We start from the raw sequence: 27,094 nt of genomic DNA, 5'->3' as shown, positions 1-27,094 counted from the left end.
TATCCTTGTGCTCAGTACTACTTGAGATGAAATAATGTCAATAGACAGATAATCTAAAAATTGTGTAAGCTATTTTAGAAGATCTTTGTCAAATCTGAAGGCAGTTTGTCTGTGTCCTGAGCATGTCTATGCCTCTTGTCTATGCCTCTGTGCCTCTATGTTAGATGTCTATGCCTCTTGTTTTAAACAGACAGGTCACAGAAGGCATTTACCTCTTCAGTGTAAGACCAGTTGCAGTCATCCAGCATTTCTCATTGCTCCGGAACAACTTCCCAACTGTTGGCTGCAGAAATACTCCAAATTCTCCTGAACCCCATCCCAATGCCTTAACCTGAGCAAAGCTAGCTGTCCCCTCTGCTGAGGTGCAGTCTGGCTAACGTGGAGGAAAAACCTTCCTATCACTATTCCCAGTATCAAATACCAAGTCCAGCAGAGAGGAGGCTTTGTCCCTGATATCACCTTCTCTTTTAATCAAGTCCTTAACATGTTTTCTTCATAACATTGAAAATAAGTCCTAACAAATAGAAAGCTTGTTTTAAAATTCTACATACGAATATATTTTATTTAAATCCTTCACTGTATCTTCTTTAAGGGTTTAGTTATGGTCTCTCTTTCATGTACATAAGAGGTACCTTGCTTGTACTCATTAGAGTTTATATTTCAATAGAAACAATCTCAGTTCACATCCTTTAATCTTGAACCTCCTCCAGTGCTGCACTAACACTTTGAAAATAATAAGTTCAGGTGACTTCTGTTCCTAGCCCAGCTAATATTGAGAAAGACTAAAGTGCTCAACAGCAACAGTTTCAGCCCTAAGCCATCTGCAGGCTTATTTTTAGGATTTGAAATTTTAAACTGAGTACTTTGCTAATCAAAAAAAAAAAAAAAAAGCCACAACAAAAAAAAACCCCTTGAATGCTCTTCAATATTACCATGTCTTGCACTTTAACCATAAAAATAGAAGCAGTGCAATGAAGTCAAAATTTTGTTTTGACTTCCACAGGGCATAGCACTTGATTTGTAGTGTTGTCATTTTTCTACAGCCCCAGATTTTGGCAGTATGAAACTGTAAATGAAACTCAGCTTTTATTTTTTAATGTCAGTTTTTACAGACACAATTCTTGCAATGAAATCCAAATGCCCAAAACAAATAAAAACAAACAAACAAGACAACAAAAAACCATATCAAGGCCAAAAATAATCCCTATTCCTCAAACAAAAACCAGAATGCATTTCAAGGGGATTAAAGTTGCATTAAATTTCATCAGACACATATTTGGAGCCTAGCAGAAAACACAGGAATATTTTTAGTTTTCAAATCTGTATTTTGAAATATGTTTTTAATCTTACATTTGATTTTATTCTTATTATTTTGAAGTAGACATTTTATTTTATTGATGTGCTTAAGGTATTTACTATCTCCCCAGACTCTTCTTATCTGAGCAATTTTGATTTTTATTGCCTTCTTACATTTTTATTGATTTCCCTGTTCCTCTTTTCATAATTTTTTTCAGTTTATGGTTGATTCTTTGTCCACATGACATAGGTTTAGAGAGTAAAAAAGATGAAAGGTGATAACAGGGCTTTTCAGTGGTCACCTCATCTAAGCCTGTTTGCTATCTGCACAAATAGATCACTCACAACATATTGACTGAAGTGTTTAAGCTTCAGGAGTTTTATCTTGCACCACTGGTATCAATGGCAGTTTGCAACTGACACAGTAGATGGTGAATGAGAGTTAGCATTGCTAGGCTTCAAATGCTTTTCTATTTCTTATAGTCATAATCTGCTTGATTGTTTTCCTGTAATGATTTCAATATATTTTTTACACCTTCATCACAGAATTAAATTTTTTGTGCAATATTTTTTCAAAGAAAGGCAAGAACCCAGTTTACAATAATCTGCATTCATCTATTTTTGGAATTTCCACAAATAATTTTCAGTACATCACTATGCTTTTTTACTACATTTTCTAAGTTTTGAGATACCTGTATTAGAATTCCTGCGGGAACCTGTTTGATATGCATGTTCAGTGTGAGCAGCTGTGTATGGACTCCTGAGAATAAGATCTGAGATAAACTTTCAAGTACTTGATCATGCTTTGGCTTCCACTTCTTATATTCCTACCTAACTGAAATGTCTGCTTCCTAAAAAGCGTGCCAGTCACTTTAAACAACATTACAGAAAAACAAACATCACTGGAGTACCTGAAGAAATTTACAGTGTTCATATTATACACAAGAAATCCAACAAGCAGACACTGTATGCCTAGAAGTCTTAATATATCTAGATAATCTATATCCTTGAGCTATACTAGCATTTCAAGGGCCAAATTGAAAAAAAAAAGAGAGGGAGAAAGAACTTAAATTTTTCTGTGCCAGTCCTTGTACCTTTCTTCCCTACAAAATACCAGCACCTAAATAATCTCTTAATGGGATTTAATTGCAAAAATTCCATTTTCATTTGCCAAAATAGAAGGTTTTTTTCTCATTTATTTCTAATACCCACTGACAAGATATGCTTATAATATTCACAGAAATTAATGTTTAATAGGACAGGAAAACGTGCATAGACAAAATCTGTAGTAAAAATATAACAAGTAGATGGAATTTACATTCAATTTTTAAATACATGGGGGAATACTTGTATTTAGAATCAAAAAGCATTATGCTTTGATGCACTTCATCAGTTGGTATTGTAATCATGGCATGAAGTTTTCCAAATTCAAGAGTGCACTCATGCTGTTGTCTGTCATCCCATCCATGTGGGTGCATCTTTTAACCTTTTTATGACTTTCTGAAAAGCCACCACTGATCTGGAGAACAATCATTCCTACAGCATGCATGTCTCCTAACACCAGTGGATCTCCCTCCTCCCTTTGGCGAGGATATTGGTTTTATCTCTTTGTCCTCCAAGCAAACAATGGGGAAAATTATTAATCTTGGTCTCAGCTGAAGGTTCTTTAATAAATTAAATATTTGCTGTCTTTTAGAAACACTAGGTTCTCATTCATTGAATTCTGGCTCTTCATATGCCTGAAACATTATCTATTGTAACCACTTGTGTAATTGTCTTTTGGTTCTCCATTTGCCTTTATTATCTATTTTAACTTCTTTTGTCTTTTTTTCAGTGTTTTAGTCTTTCAGCAAATGTGATGTTTTATAGTTCATCTTTTCTGCTGCCTGATATTCTTGATCAATTTTGTGATGAATCATTGTTTTATTATGAAATATATTTGTCTTACAAGCATGTACTCAATTTTTTCAATCAGGGTAGGCAGAAGCCATTTTCTTTGGAATGCAAACTCTGAGAGAGGAGGAAATACGGACTTTAAAAATTTATGTGACTTAATATATGGGAATCACATTAATCTTATCTTCTGGATTAAAAAGCATATTTCCAAAAATGTCAAAATATACAAATGAAGACATATAAATAAACTTTATAAATTATCTTGACATATGCTAGGAGGAAGCAAATAGATTCAAGTACCCAGTAACATAGATGTGCCAAATCCTATATTCTGGGAGTTTGCTGAAGTCTGAGAGCTGGGTTTGCCCTGTCACAAGGTCTTACAAGGTCACAGGAAAGCCCATAAGTTTCTGTGGTTCAGGTGTGACTTTTGTTGCTGGAGTTCTGCTCCTATCTTCTGATGTCAACAGATGTGACTACAAATGGGACCTTTTTGTCAGAAGAGGGACTTTAAAACATAAATCTAGAATCAATCACCTATGCAAGTGCAGGCTTGAATAATTCTTGGTTATTTTGAAGTTTCTTCTTGAAAAATACTGCAGAAAAATACAACAATGGTATGAGTTTTGTATTGGCCTGCACGTAGATGGTTTACAATGGTAAGTGCATATACCTTATATGAAATGGGAATCTTGCTGTGAAGCCTATACTGTGCCTCTGAAATAAGTACAGAAGCATTTTAGAAACTTTTGAATGAGATTATAAAGGTTAATAAACAAAGGGATATATTTTATAATGTTATTCAGTATTCATAGAGATAAGTCTTCTTTACTACTTGGTAACTCAATGTCATTGTTGTAAGGCTAAAAGAAGAACTGAAGGAACCCTGAAAATTACATGTTGTATTTTTTAACTACTGTCACTCTTTCCTAAGATCCTGTCAGCAAATCTGTTTTCCAAAATTAAACACAACCATATGAATATTAGTTTAACAATCCTATCCAGTTGACTTGGAGGTACCAGGATTTTTTGTGCAGTAAACTGAGAAAGAAATGTTTTGATAGCTCTGGACAGTCAAAAGGGTTTTTAATAAATATCTGATGTCTGTTTAATTCAAGAGTATAAAAAATTTGTTTTTTGCAAGACACATGAGTTTATGCACCTACATTAATTTAATTCTTAAATGGGCTATTCTTTAAAATAAAGGTTTCAAACTCTGATTCTGATCCACTTGCTTCATTGGTATTATTTATAAACTCAAAAAAAAAAGTCAATGTGATATAGGACAGGCAACTAACATGAATAAAATGTGACAACGTGTAAAAAATATATTTGAAAAGTTTAGAACATAACAAAAGGGCTTTTGCTGAAGTCCTTATATTTGAGCACCTTCTCATGAGTTTATTCTTCCATTTCCTCCTATGTTTTTTTGCTAACATATATTCTCAACTCAGAACATGCATAGTACCACAAGACAAGCAAAGACAAATCAAAATATATATGTGAACTGAAACTAATGTTACTTCAATATATCTTCAGTCTCACAAAAAAAGAGATATTAGCTTGCAGTAGCCATTAAAGTTAATATTTTTTAGGGGTTTTGGTATAGCAATAATTATTTTTTGCTACCATTTGTCTTTATTAGTTTATTTTATTACTAGTTCTATTAGATGTGTTCAAGGATATAGATCCCTTCTGCTTTGGGACTTTTGTATTCAATGTAAGGGAAGAGGTCAAGACACCATGAAAAAATGTGCTGATCTGAATAACTCTTGCAGCTGGTCATATCTTTTACAAAAAAGCACAGGAGAGATTTCTATATTTAGAGGCTCAGAATAACTTTTTCTTTTTCCTGTCCTTCCTTCAGCAACTTTCTTTTCCTGGGCCTCTATTTTTCTTTCAATTGAAAAACAGCAGACTCCAGTTGCCATATATTGACCTAAAATATGACATTTTTGTCTGGTTTTTATTTGATTAATAAAATCATGTAGTTCTCCTGATTGCGATATTACCTTGCATTCATACTTTTTTTGCTGAATACACTTGATGAATAAGTTTCAGTTCATCATCTATTGAGAGCTCAGATAACAGTTGAGGACTGGAAAAATAAAACCAGCACAGGCTCCCAAGCTGGTTGTGGAGATCTGTTAACATTTGCAATTGTATTAATGGTTTCCTACTTTTCCTGTTATATTGGTGGCTTGTTGGATCTCTCATTCATTAGAACACTCTCTGCTTAACATTTTTTGTTGGTTGTCCACCAAATTACAGTACTAGGAGAACTCAGCCTTGAACAGAAAGGCACAGTTAGTTTTAAACTGGAAAAAGAAGATTAAATGTAATCACAAAGCTTTTCCATTACTGTCAGAAAGTTTTAATGCTGGATGTATTATGATTATTGCTAATTGTTAATCTTAATTTTTTTATGTTTTCCCTATTTGATATAGTTGGTTTGAAATAGTTTACTATATTTTTTAATTCTGGAAAAATTTGAGCAAAGAACTTGCATTGTTTCATTGCTCCACTTCTGCTTCATTCCCCTGCACATTATTTGATTTTTTTTTTAATCACTATTATATCATTACTTCAGAGGAAAATAACTGGAGGATATGTTCTCCTTTTAATCTTCCTTTGCCATATAATAAGAGGGTGTTTAGAGACTGGGCAAGGAAGAACAAAGAAGATACTGTAACAGCAGGAAAGTCTTATTCAAATTCCTAAATGAACAGAGAGAATTGGGCCAAGATTTTGCTAACATTTTCCATCACTTTCTATTGACCTCAGCTTTGAATCAGAAAACAACACCTGGACACGCTGTCTGCAGCATATCCCAAAATAAACATTGCCAGTTACCACACACTCAAGGGATTACCTTACCTTTGTAAGAGAAAACAAAAGCATTAGCAAGTGCAGAAGAATTTATGTGGTGCTGTAAATCTTCCATTCCCAAAGTCTGGAATCCTCACTATGATGTTACAGCCATGGTTACTGATTATCCAGTGTTTTGTAGCTAGGGCAATTGTCATCCTCCAGCCAGAGCTGCATTACTTTTGTCTGATTCTTATTTACGTAGACATTTTCTAGCCCATTAAATATAGTCATATAGTATTGTAGCCAAAGTCTACAGCAGGCAGAGGTACACAGCTCCAGAAAAAAGAAGGTAATTTCTTTAGGATTTCACAAATATTGGGAAGGATATTTAGGATATTAAGAAGAAAATTTTACAGAAAGGGTGATAAAGTTCTGGAATTGCCTGCCCAGGGAGGTGGTGGAGTCTCCAACCCTGGATGTTTTTGAAGAAATCCTGAATGTGGCACTCAGTGCCATGGTTTAGTTGAGGTTTTAGGGCATGGGTTGGACCCAATGCTCTTTAAGGTCTCTTCCAACCTATTCATTCAGTGACTTCTGTAATACAACATTAAAATTCAATATGAGATGATTCCTAGTCAATGATTCTCTTACAGGACTTGGCCAAGAGAAGTAGAATTTTGGGGGCATTCAGAGACCCATATTCAGAATATATAGTCAAATAAAGGCCAAACTGTTCCCAAATGGAGCAGCAAGGAGATACAGAGGTAAACATGCCTGTAAATAAGCAAAATTCTGCTTTATGCTTGGCCTGATCATTCAGATTTCCTCCTTGATTTTTTTAATGGTATCTTAAAAATAGTCTTAGAGAAGTCTATGCAATTAGAAATACACTGAATTAACTGCATGGTTCTGCCAACCTTTTGTATAAAAGCCTTCTGATTAGGGAGTCCAAGTTAGCAAAAAATTGGAAGTATGAGTAAAATAGGAAACTTGAGCTTTTCTCACAGATTATGTAGGAAGGAAATTACATCTTCTGAGTGAGGTATTATAAAACATGGCTCAAGATGGCCTTTTCTCAGCTTTTCAGGTTATGTAGTTTTCATAGCAAAGTCAAGAATACAAAAATACCAGTATTTTAGAGACTTTCAGCACAAGATATATTCAGGAGTATTTTCTGGTGTTGGAGTATTGAATTCAGGAGTATTTTCTGATGTTGTTCAGGCACAGCCTGGGGACCAGAAGTCTCATCAAACCACAACAGAGATTCGGTCCAGAACATCTTGATAAACCTTGGAATCGGGCCAACAGAAACTGCAGCAGGTTCAAAAATAAAAGTATAGTGTTCTTTACATATGGAAGAGCAATCCCATAGAATAGTAAATGCTAGGAAGTGACTCTGGGAAGAGACAGACTAAGAAACAACCTTGTGGAAAAAGTCTACTTCACAGTCTTTATGGAGGATAATCTTACTTGTCTCATCTGCTTGAAATGGAGTTTTACATTAAAGAAATATTGCTTTAGCTTCTCATCCAGACTGGGCAAGACTCTTTACAGAATATCCTTGTCCTGTTGCCTGTGTTTTAATGCTTTGTACCTCACAGGCATGTCTTTATGCTTAAGTATCTCTTGCCACTAAGTGGAATGCCTCCAGTAAAGGTCAGTAAGAAAAAATCCTCCCAAATCCACGTCTTATTATCTGGGTCTTGGAATCTTCTACTATGAGCTTGTGAGACAGAGATTTAAATCTCTAAGTGCACAGAGAAAATGCATAGACTCAGTACACTTATGCATCTGCAGGTGAATGCCTCTTGGTTTCTCCCACTGGTTATATTTCATTTTGCATGAGATAAATTTTATTCAGAGAGCAAGAATGACCCTTTCAGCCTAACAATTTCCATTTGTGATATGAAAAGCTGTGGTTCTTTTTTCTGTTCTCAAAAATCATTCCAGGAAAAACTGAACATCTTTAGAGGGAGAGCCTGAGAGCACACTTAAAAATGTGCTAAGGCAGAGCAAAGACACAATTCTGGGAGAAAAGAGAGATATAAAATCCATCAGTCAGAAAAGGCACTGAATCTTTACTCTCCTTTACCTTAATTTCTTCTTTCCATTCTGGTCTGCTGCATCGGAGAACGACACCACCCACTGCTTCTGGCCCATTTGCAAATATAACCTAAACGTGCAGAAACTTTTTCTGAAATTCAAAAGTGTAGTTGACATTTTTCCAGTCAACTCTAACTGCATTTCACTAACAAATGTCACAGCATGCTGCTTGAACAGCCTTGTTTCATGAAGGAAACAAGCAGAACCATCATGCTTAGGAACCTCAGGAACAGGGATGCAAAAGGAAAGCAATTTCTGTGTCTCCATGAAACCACATGGTAAAAACTGCCAACGTCATTGAACACAAAACTCTGAGTGTGCCAACACTCAGATTGACAAGGAACAGGATTTAGCAACCCAGTTAATATCCAAAAGTAACAGAGAAGGGGTTAAAAGGGCTCCAGTACAAGTATCTCTCATTTACCCATACTGGTGATCTCTGGATCAGAGATAATGTCTTGAGAAAGACCAGTGGGTTCCTCTGTTATATCTCTCTATATATTTGTGTTCATCTCCTGAGTATGGACAGTGTTTGCAGAGAGTATCAGTCATTACAGTCACACATTACATTATTCTAAATATTTCTAGAGAAGAAAAACATACTTCCGTTATAATGCTTTACCAATACACCCAGGGATTTCAAAGTAGTATTTTATTAAATAACACACAGTTTTGTTTTCTTAGATAACTCACAGAATGAAGGCTACAGTCTTTTTTTTTTTTCCCTTTTGTCTTTTAATTTTATTTTTCTTTTTCTTTTCTTTTTCTTTAATTATTTTATTTCTTTATTTTTTTCTTTTCCTTTTTTTTTTACTTTTCCTTTTTCTTCCTTTTTTTGTTTTTCTTCTTTTTCTTTTTCTGTGTTACATGTTGCTAGGAATATATTTAACTGACTTTGAAGGAATCTGTTATAGTAAATATTATGGTTTATTATGATTTCTTCTAACATTTCACCTATGAAAATAAACTGCATAAAATGGAGTTCACATTAAAGATATCAGGGTCAAAGACCACTGGAACAGGCATTGTAGATCCATTACAATACAGTACCCATAGGCAGTGATTATTTATTGGAATATGTTATGAGTCATGGCAATTCATAACACTACGGTTGCTGGAAAATTCCATTTTCCACTCTGAGCCAACATTAGGCTTACAATACATACATTTTGATCAACTGAGACACAAATGTATCCCAGCAGTTACAGAAGAGTTGTTTCCTTTCTTTCCTAAAATTGAGAGATACTTATTATTTCCAGGAAAATAAATAAGGCCATGTGGAATGAAGCATTTACAATTCTTGGCAGGACACTTAAAATGAATAAGTCTGTACATGAAAGCTTGTTTGACTGTCTATTTAGTTTCATTTTAAAGATTTCAGTCTTATCATTCATGATTTATGCACAACATGTACTGCCACTTGCTGGTCTGTTCTATAAATACCTTCATAATTTGAATTAAGATAATCTGTTATCTGTGCTCGGTAGATGTATTACAGTTTTGTACTACTTAAAGTTCCCCCAGAACATAAAGCCTTTTTTCATTTTAGATTTAGCTATAAATATTCACCCATTAAAATAGCAATCATCATTAAAATTAGTTACCTGATTCTACTGATTAATTTTAAAGCAACAAGCAAGGTTTCTGAAAATTTACAATTAAATATATTTTTAGACAAAACCTGACAATTTTCAAGAGTCTAGAGAAGCAATTACCTGGCATAAAATCTGCAGGACACAGTTAGAGGGAAGAGGAAATAATTTAAAATAAATACATATATTAATATAAATATGTCATAAGAATATTGCCAGAGGCAACAGAGCAGTATTGCTAAAATGCTTTAAATTAGTATATTTAAGACCTTTCCAGTTCTCTCCAGACAAATATGGATCCTTCTATAAAGGGGGCAGGTTATTTCTTTATGAATATATAGTTTCTGATTAAATTAATTTAAAACTTTTCATCTTCTATCACCTCTGCAGTTTCAGTGAGACAAACATGAGTAGTTGGTTTAGGAGATGCAAGGTAAGGGTTTATAGTCACATTCTGGTAAATAGGCATTTTTAGTCACATGAGGAATTTGAATCTTATGTTCACTTTCAGCTGCTGCTAAAGGGAGGGAATAACCTGTTCTCATGTCTGTGAGAGAGAATAAAAAGTGGTGGAGCCAAGGTGCAGTAAGAACTATAACTTATGTCTGTTAGAAAATGCTAAATCACTGGCACAGACTGCTCAGAGAATTTGTGGAAATGCCATCATTGGAGATCTTTAAGATAAGTTAGACAGTAAAAGGTCATAGCTTGATGTCTTTATTCAGTCATTCTAAGTATCACATAAATGTTCTGAAAAGCATTTAAGAGCTATGTAATTTTTTTTTATATAAAACCATAAAAGATTCTGTATATTTATTCAAAATTCATCTTCTTTTACAATCAGAAAAAGTTGAGATTTGACTCTTTATTATTTTTAATTTTTCTATTTTCTTTCATTTGATTACCTGAGTCTTAGAGAAAGGCTTGGATGCTTCTCTTTTTTATTTTTTTTTTTTTTTTGTGGCCCATTTCTCATATGCTGGGGTCCATCAATTGATAGCTACTGGACTAGAAAACCTCTTGAATCTCTCTGTCATCTTGTTTGCCACAAATAGTTTCTGAAAGATGGTCTTTCTGTTTAAAATTTAAATTGTGCTTAAAAGTCAACTGAGTAATACAAATTCTAATTTTAAGTCTGAAAACAAGCCAAAGACTGTAACTGCCAAATACTGTCATAGTTTAGGAAATATTAACATGGGTGCAACCTTAAACTTTGGCACATTCTAAAACTTTTTTAACAGTAGGATGATACTCAAAGAAAGATGTAATGGCATATATTTTTAAATTAAGGACTGCCATTACACTTAGATTATGGGGGCAAGGGGAAGCCCTGCATAGGCCAACAGATATTGTTTTTTTTAAAATAGGAAAGAAAAAAATATCTCTTTGAGTGGAAATGAAGTCTATTTCCGTCTCTTAAATAACCAATATGCTAGACAAGATTTTAATCTGTTTATCACCTTTTTAAAATTATTTTATTACTTTATTGCTCATGAACATTGAACATCTTACAGTAAACCCCAGATTTCAAGCAGCAGAACAAATGAAAAAAAAAAAAAAAAGCAAGTTGCAAACTGCAAGTTCTTCTAGAAGCATAATAGGGCCCATGAAAAAGCATTTGTTGTCAAGTTTGTGAGACAAGGAATTAAATATTGTTCAGCTGACAGTATCTGCAGACACAGTCATAAAATATGGGTGATGGAATTAAATTGCAAATAGTAGCAGTCTACAGGCTGTCACAGGTGACCACTGGACACTCTTGAAATGCCATCCCTGAGCCTTTTAAATAAAGAGTGGTGGTAGATTTTTTAAAGGGTGTGGGAAAGGAAAGGACAAACTTGTAACAGACTGTTTTGATGTGTCAGGGCAAGACAGAAATAATTAACTGGGACCTACCTGTCTCTGCTGTACAAGGAGTGCATTGTGCAGAGCTCACAGCTCTGTCTTTGTCCTTCTGAGCACTGCAGGGATAAACAGGAGTGACTTAAGCTCTAAGAAACAGCTCCAAAGCCTCCTGAAGCCAAGAGGCTCATGATCAGCTCCTTGATTTGGCTCAGATTCCCTGTGTGCATTGTACCCACTCAGTAAAAAACCTGTCCTGAAGCTTCAGAATAAGCAAAACACCTGATTGCTACCTGCCTCAGCTCTCTTTGCACATTATTATAATGAAATTTGGCTTCCTTTTTGTTCCATATTTTGTAATAAGGACTGGTATACAATAAACATATAAGAGTTTGTGGTCTCATTCCCTCACTATCCAGTACACAAAGCAAGTCCTGCTCCTTCCTCACTCTGTTGCTCCCCTGCTAAGTTCCCCTGATCCACATCCTCAAATTTATCAAAGGACATCAATAAAGATGAAACGTTGTTTTGCTCATCAATCAATAAGATAGAAGGGCCTCATGGACTGTGCTGTTGCTTCAGTTTATGGAAAAGACAACAAAATTCCCAATTCCTCTTGAAGAGAAAGAGCTCTGGTCTGCTGACAGCCAAAGGTTGTGGTACCCTCTTCTGTGTGGCCATGCATGCTGAGGGCTTATAATTAATATGGTTTAAGCAGAGTGAATTGATAAATTGATCCAAATATTATCCAGTAAAGACTCACTTCTGACTGGGAATAGTTAGTACATTCTCCTGACCATTTGAATAAGAGAAAAGTCTGCATCCATTCCATCAGGCTTCAGCCACGTGAGAGTGACGTTACTGGTTTAAGCAACCGCCTGTGTTCTCACTGCTGCTGAAAGAAAAGGAATATGTTATATAATACCAATTTTAGCAGTAGATACATCACTTTCTGGAGATGTCAACTTCTCTCCAAAGACAATACGGGCTCCTGGAAGACAAGGCTGGAAAAGGGCCCGTCCTTTTAGATGGTGCAAGTTAAGTCAAATGAATTCTGCCAACAGGCTGCTGCTGCTATAAATCACAGCTTGCTCGTGCCCAGTCCCACACTGACACAGCTCCCTCAAAGCAGCTGTAAGAAGTGACAGCTGCCTGGCAAGATACTAGACTTAAACACAAGCAGATAAGAAGTGAGATGGAGTGATTTTGGACTTGGAAGAAGAAAGAGGAAAATATGCATCATCCATTTTATACAGCATATTATACCTTTTATGTTTCAAAGCAACGTTGGTGTGACACCCCCACACAGAGGGTAAATTTCAAATATGTTCTCTCAAGATGCTTTTCAGCCATGTAGCAAAAGTGTTCTAGTATTCATCTGAAATGCTATACTGCCCCTCTATTTTACTTCTTAAAAAATTCAAGTAAAGCAGAAAATAGTTAAAAAACAGAAACTTTCTCATGAGATTTTGATTGCTTTGAAGCATCAAAAATAAGGAAAACTTGTTATCTCAGTAAAATTTTATGGTTACCTGCTTTAAATCTTGGGGGGGAAAAACATAAAGAGGTATCATGGGATGTGAGGGGAAGAAGCTTCTGAACTGATTAAGGATGTAAATTTAGGTGGAATATTTTTTGATTTTTGACAGGTTTTATGTGTGCTTCTTATGGTTTTGTTCACCATTCATAATTCCAATTTTGTAACCATAAATCTTCTAAAATACCTCATAAATGAACAGACACATTTCCCGTTTCTGTGTATCATGAGTGACCATTATAATCTATTTGCTTCATAAGGAAAGTTTGGCAGTTCAAATCCTTTTAAAACAAAGGGACAGCAGACCAGACTCAGGCAAATGCTCAAATGCCAATAATGGCTAAAAGCAAAATTATTGGCAATGAAAAAGAACTAATGAAGGGTTTTGTGATGGAGATGTAAATAACCTTTTTGTTCTCTCTTGCTTTCTGTTGCTCAGCATTTTGTGAATATAATTAACTAGGAATATTTGAAAATCCTAGGAGAGAGGTTCTTTATTGATCAGAGTTAGTTCTGCCTGCCATGCTTGTAGTGCTCTGAAATTCATGCTTTAATTTCCATGAACTGAGATGATTGGCCTGTGTAATGATTAATTGAGTATTATTATTAATTTGGAAAACATTAATTAAAATTTAAAGGAATTAGTAATAGGATATTGATGGCAATGGATATATTAAATTCTTTCAATACATACTGATTAAATCCCACAAAAATTGCATATATAGGGAGATAGAGATAAAACTAAATAGGAAACTGTCAACAATAGCTAGTCAAGCCTGTGTTACTGTTTTAGATCTACCTTGAGATCACATGAGAAAAATTTAGTTATATGAACTCTTTATGTAATATTTTGTATCACATTTGTTTGTATTTAAAATTGCATACCTGTAGAAATTGATTCCTCTCCAGGAGTTTTGACTCGCATAATCCTAGGATGATATTTCACTCTTTTCCTCTTTTCATTATACACAAGAAGAGGAATCTTGGTTCAGAAACTTTTTTTTAGGTACCAGGGAGATGACAATCCAACTGGTGGACATCCTGTTACTCAAAAGCTATGTCTGCATCAATTTCACACTCACTGCAGAAAAGGGAAAGGTGAGAGACCTCTTCAAATCTGGCAATGCAACAAAGCTTCTGGGATGTCAACCTAAAGTGCTGGCAACACACAGATTATCAAACTAATTTTGAGTTCTAGGAGAACTTCCAGACTGACAGATGTAACCTTAGCTACAAATCAGTCACTGTGGTAGAGTAAACTAAAAATACAGAGTAACTAGAAACAAGATCTTGTCTTTTGGAAACTGTGAATTGTCAGAATTTATTTTAATTTCTCTCTAGCATGAGAATAACACTAAAAAATTAACCAAATAGAAAAAACTGTGAAATTAAAACTTAGGCTCTCCCTGAATTTCAATATGATTTTGGACCTGCTTAGCAGGAAGTAAACTGCAAGTATTTTAGCAGATTAGAAATATCATTTTAAATCCAGAATAAAAACTAAAACTGATCAAACAACAACAAACCCTTACATTTTTTAAAAAGGGTATGTTGAGAGCTGTGTAATCCTGGGAGTTTTTTGTTTGTTCTTTTGTTGTTATTTTTGTGCTTGGATTTCTTATGTGTATGCAATTGCCATTTTTAGTAGTCAAGAAGAGAGAATTCTTAAACACAATAGTGATTTACGGTCATTATTATACAGGTTTTTCTTGACAATTGACATTAAAAAGGTACCTTGAAGTTGGCAAAGAAAGATGTTCCTCCAGAATATGTGAAATTTGGCCTAGTGTGCTAATTTCCCTTTCTTTCTGAGTCAGAGATCCAGAATGTCCTCCCCTCTGCTGCATATTGTTCTACACATTTCTCCCAGGGAAGCTAACAGTAGTTTTATCCATCTACCCACTGTTAGCATAACACTTATATTTTGCTAACAGTTTGTTGATTTTTCTTATTGTCAGTAAAATAAAATTGTAACATAGCAACAAATACTATTGTATAGAGACCTACATAAAAATAGATAAAATATTAAATAACTTTTTTTTAACCAATGCCATATGCATTTAAATGCTGTAACCCATGAGCCTTTATTCCCATCTGTATTCCTTAGAAGACAGTTAACATTTTTCACCCCTTTCTAACAGAAGTAGAAAGAAAACCATACCTATTCTTTAAAGCACTTACATATCTGTTTCCTTTTAAGCTTTGGTTTAGCATATTGGGGTATTCAAAGGGGTAGAATGGTACTTAGGGTGATTTTCTGAAACATAAGAGTACTGTCTCTCAGGAAGATACTAATGAGCATCAATTTCAATTTTTAGCTGTGTAAATATGTCAGAAGATCCTCTGCATACTGTAAAATACTTTGATGCTCTTATATATTTCCAGATTCACACTTCTGTGAGCAGTCAACTGTATCAAGATCTGTGTCTCTGATTGCAAAGTCTGGGTGAGACCAATAACTCCAAGGCATGTGAATAACCCAGACTCACATGAACAATTCTGTTGAAAGCAACAAAAATGAAACAAATGCCCTAAGGCAAAAAACCAAGAATAAAGTCCTCCTGCCATCAGATGCATTCTGGGAAAACATATTTTCTTACCAATGTCTTTATAGCACTAAAATTTGTCTATCAGTTTAAAACAAATTTTACTTCTGTTTTGCTGTATGCCTTTAGTAGATGACTGCCCAAAGCACTTGTGCCTGATCAATACCTGAATTTCTCCAAAAACATTGCTTTTTTTCAAGCAGCATTCTTCAGCTCTGAACAGTAAATCATTTCCCCTCATTTTTCCATCAACTTAAAACATTTTTATCACAAATTTTCTTTCTGCTAGAAAGGAATGAGTGATTTATTTCAGTTTGCTGTTATCCTTGAAGTCTGCTCTTAGTGCCAGTGGTCTTTCATAAAATTAGTAGCTGGTAATCCTTCTTATGCTTTGCTATTCACGTGTGCCAAGTGCTGCACTCTGGAGCACACCAGGCTTCCATTGCAGTGAAAATCTCTCATAAATTATTCCATCAGTTTTATTTTCTGAGAAAGTTATTCAACTTTGTCCCATTCATTGCAAAGTTTGTAGTGGCCAGATTATATAAAAAGTACATGCTGAATAGATACCCTGCAGTAAAATAAAAAAAAAAACCGTTTTCTTGAGAATAATATATAAAAAAGAAAACAAAAAACCAACAAACAAAACCATGCAGTAAGAAACAATATTTAAAGAAGGTTTTATTACTAAATAGTGAAGAAATTTGTTGTTTTATCTTTTGGAATTCGGAAATCAGCTTCCACTCTTTCCATTATTCTCATAACAATTTTCTGTCTCTGTGAAGTTTTTCAATGGGAGAGCTGTCTATAATTGATCGGTCTTTTTAACAGGAACATGAAATGCCTACAGAATTTTTTTACTTCAGGGCTATTAGTCTACTATGGAGAAATCCCTTCTCACAGTCCAAAATGCATATGCTGGCAAACAAAACTTTGCTGTTGGATCAGAAAAGATGTGCAGATATCAGATTACCATATGGGGAAAATGAGAAGATAAACTGTTAGCATGGGAGAAATTCTGCTAATGTTCGTCTTAGTTCTGTGAGCTTACTTGGCAATAGTATAAGCATATCCAGAAGAACCTTCAGGCAAATCCCCACTTGTGGACAAGTAAGGAATTCTACCAGCTGAGCAAACTGTAGGTAAGTGAAGTACAGCCTGACTGAGGCGTGTGCACATGAGCAGCCATGTAACCCAGAAGGGATTTTCTCACCTGATGCCCTCACTGAATCTCTGCTCAAGTTGCCCCTTTCCTTGGATTTGCCATTTATGCTGCCTTGGAAACAGAAAAGAAGCTGTAAAGTGCAATACCAACTTTGTCCTTTGCTGTTGTTTCTGCCTTTACATCCATCTGGTTCTCAGAAACAACCTAATACTCTCACATTCCTGGAAGTGAACGGATCCATCTGTTTGATAAGAGGGTGAGTCAGCACGAGAGCTCAGTATCTGCATGAAGGACCCTTAGAAATTGATATGAAAAAAACCAGATCATGTTTGCAAATTACATTACATTTCAATATTATAACAGAGAAAAATGTCTTCATTTCTTTCAAACATTCATCTAATACATTTTTATGCTGATAATTTTGGTTTTACTTTGCACTTCTGAAATGAATTCTGCCCCCAGATATCATTTGATGTATATGACATTTTCCTTTAAATCTCATATGGATGTACCTCGGAGATACTGATTTTTTACATTGAATCAGTTTAAGCATTTAAAAAGTTTCACTGAACCCTGGAAAATATATTTTTTTTTCCTTTGCATTGGATGTAGTTTGCAATACTACAATACTAGCAAATACTAGTTCTCCTCCATAAGAGGAAAAGCATCAGTGTTAAAATCTGACAGGGAGAATCATCAAGAAAAGGGACACAACTTTCACAATCACTAAAGTTCATCAGTTCTAGAAGATTCTAAGCCAGCTCTAAGACAACTTCATTGGATAAAGGCACAGAAAGAGCTTTGGTGCTCTTTCTGGCAGGTGAGTACCACCTATGATTTTACAGCAGCAGATATCTCAGCTGTATCCACTTTACTTCACAGTGGAGAGAAATTACATTACTCTTGTCTGAGACCAAAAAGACCTGAAATATGCAATTCTGTGTAAACCATGCAGTAGGTTATTTTGTATCATTAGCATCTGGCTGGATTTCCTTCTCAGCTCTTTATCTACTTATTTCCACTATTTATGTTCTGCTGTTCTCTGTCCACATCTGACAAAATAAGTTAATTTTGGCTAGTGAATGCAGAGATAGGTGCCAAACTATGAATCTTCTATTAAATGGTATTGCCAACATGACTGGTTCCTGTTGGGGGTCTCTGTGTGAATTTGAATTTCCAAAGCTTGTCCATGACTTTGCCTTCCTACCATACAGTCTCTTAGCTGAACTAATCTACTCTAGTTCAGCTTTCAAGCACTCTTGATAGAAAGCCATTTATCTGTGAGTGGGATATCTCCTAATGGCTCAGCTCCACACAACTTTTTAAATAGACTTTTATTTATCCCTTTAAGAAACAGTGGTCTAAATTAAAGGTTTACTTCACTGATGGTCTGATCCAATGCAGGGAAATTGCCAAGTTCATTTAGATCTCTTGTCAAACAATTAGTCTTTAAATAATTTACCTCAAGACAGAAAACTCCACTTCCAGAACCAGGAATATTTTTCTTGAAGGCATTTGCTCCCTGCGTGATGGTTGCTGCAACTCTTCACTCCTCTCCTCTTGACATGTGCCCCCACATGCAACACATTTCTTTGAAGCACTGGATAGAACAGAAACTGGCAAGAACAAGCATGGCTGGAATAGACTGGTCAAACCAGGAGAAAGCACTAGGAAGCAGCAAAGTGTCTAAACCATTTTTCCTTTTATCCCCATTAGAGAGCTGACACTGTTTATATGCTCTAGCCAGATACAGTAAAACTCATTTGGTTATTTTTATCATGGGAAATGTGTATTTAGTGCCAATTTAATGCCATTTAGGGTGGTATTTAATATTCTACTCAACCTGACAGTGTTGTAATGTCATTCTAAAGTAACTGTACTTATAGACTGGACAGTTAAGGAGATAGCAAACCAGTTTCAATTGCTGGGTCTACACATAATGTCTGGGGTAAACAACAGCCCATTTATTGCCAGCAAGACGCTTTCTTTCTTTTTTTCCCATGGAAGACAAAACTGCAATGTTTACAGGGAAGATGCAGGAGTCTGATGAGAAAAACTGCATAGGAAGAGCTGCACACCACAGTGTTAAGCTTTGGATGTCAAACTGTGACCATAAGAAACCATTCCTAGAAACAAATTAGTCCTTCTACCTACAAGCTTACACAAAATGAATCAGAGCTACATTTGTTGTACTTTCAAACACTTACTTTTTCAGACACAGCATGTTTCTTTTTCAAGTTTTCAGATGCACAACCTGGTCCTTTGTGTGCTGCTGTCGTGGTGTGATTTGCTCCAGGTTTGTGCCTCAAGCTCCATTTCTCTATCCATGGGTGCATGGCCTCACTACAGATTTCAAAGGTACACTTTTTTTTTCTCTCTCAAATATGAATAACATCACCTTGGAATGCCAAGGTTTAATTTTCACTCATTCAAATAGTTTTCTATTCATGATTATTTTGTGTGTTTGCTGGGTTTTTTTTTTTTCTTTTTTTTTTTTTTTTTTTTTTCTGGAGGCAAATAGATGAAAATTGCAATAATTGCATGTATATATTTCTATATGGGTGTACATGTATGTGTATATGTACACATATCTATATATTTATGAGCCAGAAGGCAGTGGGAGATTAGGGATTGTGCTTTGTGACTGTGAAACTGACACTTTTATGATTAATAAGTCTTGGGACACATTATACTCTGGGAAAGAGAGAAAAAGAAGACTCGTGTTAATACCTTGATAATGGACTGCTTACAGGTGAAAAACCAAGGACTTTTAAAATGAAAGGATTGGAATATTTAGGGTTTTTTGTTTTCCTACAATGTGTTTCCAAGAGCTTGAAAAGTCTGGGTAAACACCATCCACACACAAATTCCTGTGATATTTGACTCATGCAGCCAGGACTCTGTTCCAGTCCAGTCCAATGCAGTCACTGTTTTGCCTGATAATTCCTGTACAAGCCATGTGCCTGGTACACTAATGGGGAAACTGTCCAAACTGGGAATAGATGAGTGCCAGTCAAATGCAGATAATTAATGTCACAGAGAATGAAACAGAGATTAACAAAATCAGTTGGTTGGATCCTGTCCTAGTGTTTACTAATGACAAAGGCTTTGCTGCATCTTGGACATTTTATTTCATTTTATTTTTTCCCAGAAAAATCTCATTCTCCAGGTTGTTTTTTACCACCTTCTAAGATGGCCTTATACAAAAACTTCATACAGATTAGAGCTGTGTGATCCTCTGTCTTCCTGATTTGTTTGGACGGATCCTTCAACATTTATGTCATCAGTATGGATTTTCATGTTGTGGTTAAGGATGGCTTCTTTTCTACCAGTGTTTCTTCTTTAAATGTGTGACAGGACACCAGAAAGCTATATGCACTCTGAGATAGAGAATAAAACATGTGCATTATTTATTTATTTATTGTAATTTTAAAAATTTTATTTTGACATTTGACACTCTCTTCCTTCCAGACATGGGCTCCTGTTCAGTTCAAGAAAATTCTGACGGTCAGAAAGGGTACTTAAGCATGTGTTTAACATTAGCACATCATTAATTCCTTTGGGCATTCAAAATTCAATGTATGTTTAAATATCTTCCTGCTCAGGACATTAAATTTTTCTTTTAATTTTGATTTCTGCAGCCAAACTTTGCCTGTACCCAAGGCATCCTTTGTGCTTATTTCCATACTACTCTTCAAATATTAGCATTTCTAGATTTACCCTGAGAGACATAAGCATATGAAGAAATGTTTATGAGAAATATATATGTGCTTATGAGAAACTAAGTAGGACAATTTTTATATTTCAGTGAATAGCATATATGACAACATGTTAAAGTTCTTTGTTTTAAAATATTGATTTATTTTTCTTATGAGATGAAAAAGATTTTTAACCCCATCCAAAAAATGCCTTTCTCATGCTCTCATTTCTCAGAAGGAAAATGACCCTGTGCAATTTGATACAATTTTTGCAAAATCACAGTAGTTACAGAAAGAGTTCAGTTTTGAATACTCAAAGGTTAGGATACATCCTGGAGTCACTGATAAAAGCCTCAGGAAAACCTTTGTTCAGATTATTTAACCAGAAAATATATTTTTAAATAGAGGTGCATAGTTTAAAAACACCATGACTGAAATCTCTTTCTAAGACAGACAGATGCCATGAGTGGGAGTCACTTGACCCCTGAAAGACCTAAACTGTAGATGTCTAAAAATAGGTGAAATAAATTAATTTTTATAGTCTACTGAGACAGATTTTAAGTATGCCAAATGTTAATAATTTCAACATAAACTGCCTAATAAAAGGAGATGTAACCCAGCCTGGACGTACTCAGGCTCTAAAAAGTATTACAGATACAAAAAAATTAATTTCTGTGCCTTTTTTTTTTCATTTATTATTTTTGCATAATGGTGCTTTCCTATTCTGTTCAGTCAGCTGTTACTTCAGTTTTGGGGTTCTGTTTACATGGCTTCCCCCTTGTCTATCTGCAGTAGTCATGTGGCTCCCTCTTTATTCAGTAGGACTGAGAGGCAGATCTGAGCTCTGGGGGTCCTTGTCTCTCTGATACACATTGAGGATACCATGATGTCTAACAGAAAAGATGCTCAACTTCTACCCCTTAGTGCCAAATAATATAGACTTAAGTAAATAATTAACTACTGTGAAGAATATCACAGGTAATAAACCTGTTTTTTAGCAGTTTTGGTATCTTTAGGTTTTTGCTTTCACTGCCTCAGTGTGAATTTGACCTTCCCTAACTAATTTTAAAGATCCCATAGGTTACACCAAACATTATGTGATCATAGTCTCTTGCCTGACAGCTGCTCTGCTGTGATTTAGAAATATTTCTCTGGTATACCTGGGTGTCTGGTGAATCTGAAATCGTGCACACTGCAAAACTAATGGCAGCAGTTTCTCTTCCTCACTCTCTGCTGGATGTCAGCCCAGGAGCAAACAGCAACATGTGCCAGGTTTCAGGAACATGTTCCTAAGTTCAGAAAATTCTCATACACCTGTCCATTGTTATTACAATTCACAATATGCACTTCTTCTTCCAGCTGTCCTCCACCATGCTGGCATGTGTTGCTCTGCACAGCAGATCTCTGTTATATTTTCAGTTACTGCAGTTGAAAGCACAACAGCAAAAGATTTATTTCACTGTTGTATGCCCTTATGGTTTACTCTGCTCTCTAAGAAACTAGGCACATTGCAATTGCCATTACTTGCCCACTGTACTCAGGGAGAGAAAAGAAGTGGATAATTCAGAAACATCTACTGAGTGTGTCCTTGAGTTGACTGTGCTTGTCAGTAATTGTCAGTAGAGTACTTCTTATTTTGAAGAAAGGAATGAGGAAAGTGGTTTTTAATTCCATACATGTTTTCAATGGTCACAAAGGCAATTCCTTTTGTATTCAATCCCAGACAAACTTACACAATTCAGTAGAAGAATGGGACCAGGGAAATATTAATATTAACTGACTCTATAGAGGTTGAGTCCTTCAGACTTTAAACAAGAACATCTAATTTAGGAGTCTGTCTATTTTCACTGACTATACAATGGAACTAAGTTCCTATTTGTGGTACTTAGGTGCTTAAAAATAGGTATCTGCTCCCCACTAAATGGTGCCATTGACCTCCTTGCAGTAACAGAAGATCTCCAGCAGTCTACCCCTCAGCCCTTAAGCTGCTGCTCCACCTGTGCTTATACTCCACTGAAATTCCATGGGAGGTATATGTAGGAAGATAAACAGTGAATTCTGGTTCACATAAAAAAAAAATCACTGCAATCCAGAGGAAGCATCTAGCCTATCTTGGATTTTTTATTGATATGCTGAAGAAAATTATTTCAAGGTTTATGGATTAAAATTTGTGATAGTTCATTATTATTTTATTTGGATTTCTTTTTTTACCTGCTATTATGATGCTCTGCCTGAACACCTGTATATCTTAATCCTGTAAGTTTATTTTAGCAGACTTTAGAAAGTCAGCCTTGCTGCCTAGAGCAGATAGGAGAAACTAAAAGGAAGTGTAATTTGGAAGAAGAAGGTTGGACACAAGAGTTATTATCCTTTCAGTTTACAACCTTTGAAATTATTCACATATGGGGAAAGCATGGAGGTGAATTCTGCAAAGCAAGCATTACACTATGTACCAGATAACCAGATGAACCTGGGATTTCAGCTTTGGATTTCTACAAGGCACAAAAGCTTAAAATCCAGTGAAAGATGGCTAAGAAAGCCTGTCCTGCCTCTGTGTCACAGGAATGAGGGGAGCAGGCTAACATGCTGGATCTTTCTCCCAAAGAAGCATTGCCTCAGCACTGTGCAGCTGACTGGATTCGTAGGTTTGCATGGTGAGGAGACTTTCTGACACTTCACCTGTGAGCTCTGTGTGCTATTTGTATCACACAGAGAGAAACATTTCCCTCGGGAGAGCTCCCATCCTCCAGGGGCTCTGCAGGGACAGAAGTTTCAGTGACAACACCCAGGGTGAAGGCTCAGCAGGAGGGCAGTGCCTGAGCAAAGGACCCATTCCATTCTCCACATCACTGCATGCTCCAGGCACAACATCCCACTGGATAACACCCATATTGTAGAAACACTTTTGTAAGTAAAGAACATGGTGGAATATTTCTTTCCTCCATGGAGGGGTTGATACTCAATACATTTTTCATCACTGCGGAAACTCGGTGTTTCTTTATGGTTTGATTCTTGTCTACCTTAATCTTCCAAACACCAAAATGTGGCTCTGCCACTTGGAAATTCATACTAGGAGAGAAGTAAGAGCAAGTGATTTTAAAATTATCCAGAGGTGGAAGGCTAACTCTTATTTTTACCTTATTAGTTTTTGCTTGATTAAGTGAAAAACAGGCACTCTCAAAACAACTTAGAACTTACACAGGCATGGATGCCTTCTCATTGTCCAGGCTTCTTGGAAAAAAGAGTCATTCTTACACTTCTTGTTGCCTGTCATTCAATGTCATATATTCTTTATTACATTAACATATCAAAATTAAGTAGTCTTTTTTATCTGTCTCCGATCTATGGAACTCCTTCTTCCTAACTGCTTCATGATGATGCTATATTTTTAAAAAAGCTATTTTAATTTGGTAACAGCTTCAACATAGGTCAAAATACAGCTGCTAATGACATAAACATTTAATGGCATAAGTGTTTTCTATTTCTATGCATAATGTAAGTGGGCTGTGCAATTTAACACTGATTAACTACTAGTGAGCCATTTCCAAGAAGAAAAGTAAGAAAGATCTTCTAGTCATTTAAACCCTAGTTAGAACACAAGTGAGGAAACTCTGTTGGACACTTTGTATAAGAAAGCTCTATAGTAAAGCGAAGGAGGATAGCTGCCCTAATATAATTTGAAATAGCCATAAATTTCTTAATGCATATTTTTATGTCCTCTGAGGCTGATACAGCAAAGGGAGACTGATGGTATCTGAGCAATGCTTTCAAAAGGTATTTCCCCTGCAAAAGGAATGTGTTTCGAGTACATGTGCTGTTGCTTTGGGAGAGCTATATTTGATTCTCCTGTGTAGAATAAAATATAATGCTTCAAAATGCTAAGCCACAAAAATTGCTTTCTTTTTTTTCTTTTTTTTCAGAGAAAGTAGCTGAGATTTTAGCTGCTCTTTAATTAGCATATTGGACAAAAAAGAAAAAAAGAAAAATAAAAACCCGTTGTAGGAAATCATACCATTTTATTTGGTAGAAAACATTTTCTCTCCGGTTTAAATCTTTTACCCAAAAGTTTAATGGACGTTAATCAAACAGAGAGAAAGAGAAGGGGAATGGAGAAAACAAGCCCTCACAAACCCTCACTAAAATCAAACACACTTTGGTTTTCATCAAAGAAAAATAACTTCAAATTATCTTTTCCTTCCTTTCCTTGGTTTGATGAGAAAGCCAGAAGAATTAAACTGCTATAACTCAGATCAAACCAAGGCAACATTTTATGATTTCCAGCTTGGCCAGTGTCAGAAGCTGCTGATCACTTGTAGTGCATAGCAATTATTCCACACCTCTGTAGCACACTGGCATCCAGGATTTCTCTCGTGCTCACTCATCTGCCCCATCAGCAGAGTGTTGGGATGGGCTCCCAGCTGCCTCAGCAGCAAGATGGGCAGTGTGGAGTTTAAGATAAGAGACAATTCTGAGCAGCAGGTTATCATTCATGGTGTTTTTGCAGATTTTTCAAATTTCTCAGCTGCAGGTAGGGTTTGTCTTCCCCCCTTGCCACAGACCAGCAGCACCTCCTAGGAAGAGCACAGGATCTGTGCCAGGAGAGAGCAGAGCAGCTGCCTGAACTGCCTCTCTCCTGACATCTGTCTGCATTCAACCTGGATCCTGTCCTCTTTTCCTGAAACACTACTTGGCTGTGGAGACAAACCCTCTGTGGCCAAACTTTAGGCCATATTTACCTGAGAAAATCTGACTTCTGCTCTGTGCACCCGCAAGCCAAGAGGATGCAATGCCCTAATTCAATACCCAAGAAGAAGGTCTTATCCTTCAATTCACAAAGCATCCAGCCAGGGAGTAGCTATTTTCCTGCACTTCAAAGAAAAGCTAGTACAATATCTGTAGTTTTTTAAAGTGCTTTATGTTGTGAGTCCTTCTAAAAACAGCCAAATATTATGCATTACCCCTTTTGCATCCCTTTCCCACATTCTCTGCCTGTAATATATATTTAATATTTATGATTAAGAAGTCCAGAGCTTGAGAAAGAGAGAAAGAATAAAAGAAAAATAGATGTAGTGGAACTCAATGTTAAACATCTGATACAATCCTGCAAAGTACCTCAATCCTGGTCGGTGAGATTTCTATCATTTCAGTCCTGGTACCCCTTTGAAGTGAGACTGATAATTGCATCAAATTCCATGGCACTTCCTTGAGTTTTGTAAATATGTACCAGGGCAAGGTGACCAAATACATTCCCAGTGGTGACCTAGGACGAGATGAAAACAGCCAGATATTTAAGTGTGGAAGGATTGTGCATTAATCCTCCCCAGCTCTTAGCTGCCCCTTCAAATAACTGCTATTTGATACAATAAAAGTTTAAAAATCCCAATAAGCAGCATTACAAATGGAAAGTGGAAGAAAGACTATCTGGATTCAAATAGATAAAATGTTTCATTGCAAATTACAATACACATCTACTGCAATAATTTGTGTCAATCAAATGGTCCTAAAGAAAACAGTCAATATCAAATAAGATTCTGCAGTCAATGGGACGTAGTCATTTCTGTTGTTGATCCACTGAGGTTAATAGAGTTGGAAGGGGATAAATAAATAACATATAATAGGGAAACAGTATGCCATCTGGAAAATAAATGGAGGAAATAGAGGGAAAACACTAATCTAGCACATCCAGGGTTTCAATTTCTCCTCTGCTATCTACACTATCTAATGAGCAGTTGCATGAAGTTATCACTGGTTTTCAGGAAAACAGAATCCTATTTCAGGGCAGCCCACAGGTCTGAGCATTACTACAGCTTTAAAAGTCTCTCTTCCAGCTCATTAATTTCCCTTGATCTTACTGTCCATTCCTGACTTAATAGATTCCTCTTTTCTTCTGTAAAAGGAATGGTGACCCAGGGAAACATTTCTCTTTAATGCACCCTGTGGCTCAGTTTTTTCAGACATTTCCTGGTCTCCCAAGAAAAATATTTCCCATAGACCTTTTACTCATACTATAATAATATTCCCTTATGAGCTCTGAATCACCAGCCTTTAAGCATACATTTTCTGATCTCTTTGTTCTGCTTTCTCATAGTCTGATGAAGAGAATGTAATTCCCAAGATTGCCTTCTTTTATTTTTGGTAAAGTTTTTCTATAGATCCACCTGTAATTTGGTAGGTTTCCTTATATTTTATTTTCTGTCACCCTACTTTTTACAATTATCTCCTTTGTGTGTTCTGACATTGTTTTTAAAATAATAAAAGAACTAATAGTTCATACATACATATACAATTCAGAATTTATATCTCTAGATACTCCAAAGTTTGATGTCTGTTTTATTATTCTCTATTTCTGTATAATTATTGTTATGTAGTTATGTATCTCTAAATATGCATGCATGCCCAAGTAAAATAGAGATAAGAAAAAGGTATAAAAAAATGGTACTAAGGTCTTCTGGTTTGGAGATTACACAAAGTAGAATATGTAAACTATCACATTTAACAAGAATCTTACTGAGATTTCTTACAAAATTCAATAAAGAATGGAAAGCAAGTGATTTTGGATAAATTATCAAGGAAATTTTAGCTGTGGATGAATTCTGCAAAAAGGTTCA

General features: G+C 35.7%; 2 long non-coding RNA genes across 2 annotated transcripts in view; one reads left to right on the top strand and one right to left on the bottom strand.

Annotated features, from left to right (window-relative positions):
- The window catches only part of LOC110477337 (uncharacterized), a 347,738-nt gene that overhangs the window by 92,416 nt on the left and 228,228 nt on the right, over positions 1-27,094 (top strand). Inside the window, exon 2 of the long non-coding RNA XR_004147743.2 lies at positions 19,027-19,146. This is a non-coding gene — a long non-coding RNA (uncharacterized LOC110477337). The remainder of the gene's footprint in view (positions 1-19,026; positions 19,147-27,094) is intronic.
- The window catches only part of LOC110477293 (uncharacterized), a 141,428-nt gene that overhangs the window by 11,669 nt on the left and 102,665 nt on the right, over positions 1-27,094 (bottom strand). The gene's annotated exons all lie outside the window — the stretch shown is intronic.

The sequence above is a fragment of the Lonchura striata genome, chromosome 1, assembly GCF_046129695.1.
Source record: "Lonchura striata isolate bLonStr1 chromosome 1, bLonStr1.mat, whole genome shotgun sequence".
NCBI classification, from domain to species: Eukaryota; Metazoa; Chordata; class Aves; order Passeriformes; family Estrildidae; genus Lonchura; species Lonchura striata.
This window is presented reverse-complemented; position numbering and strand designations above follow the sequence as displayed.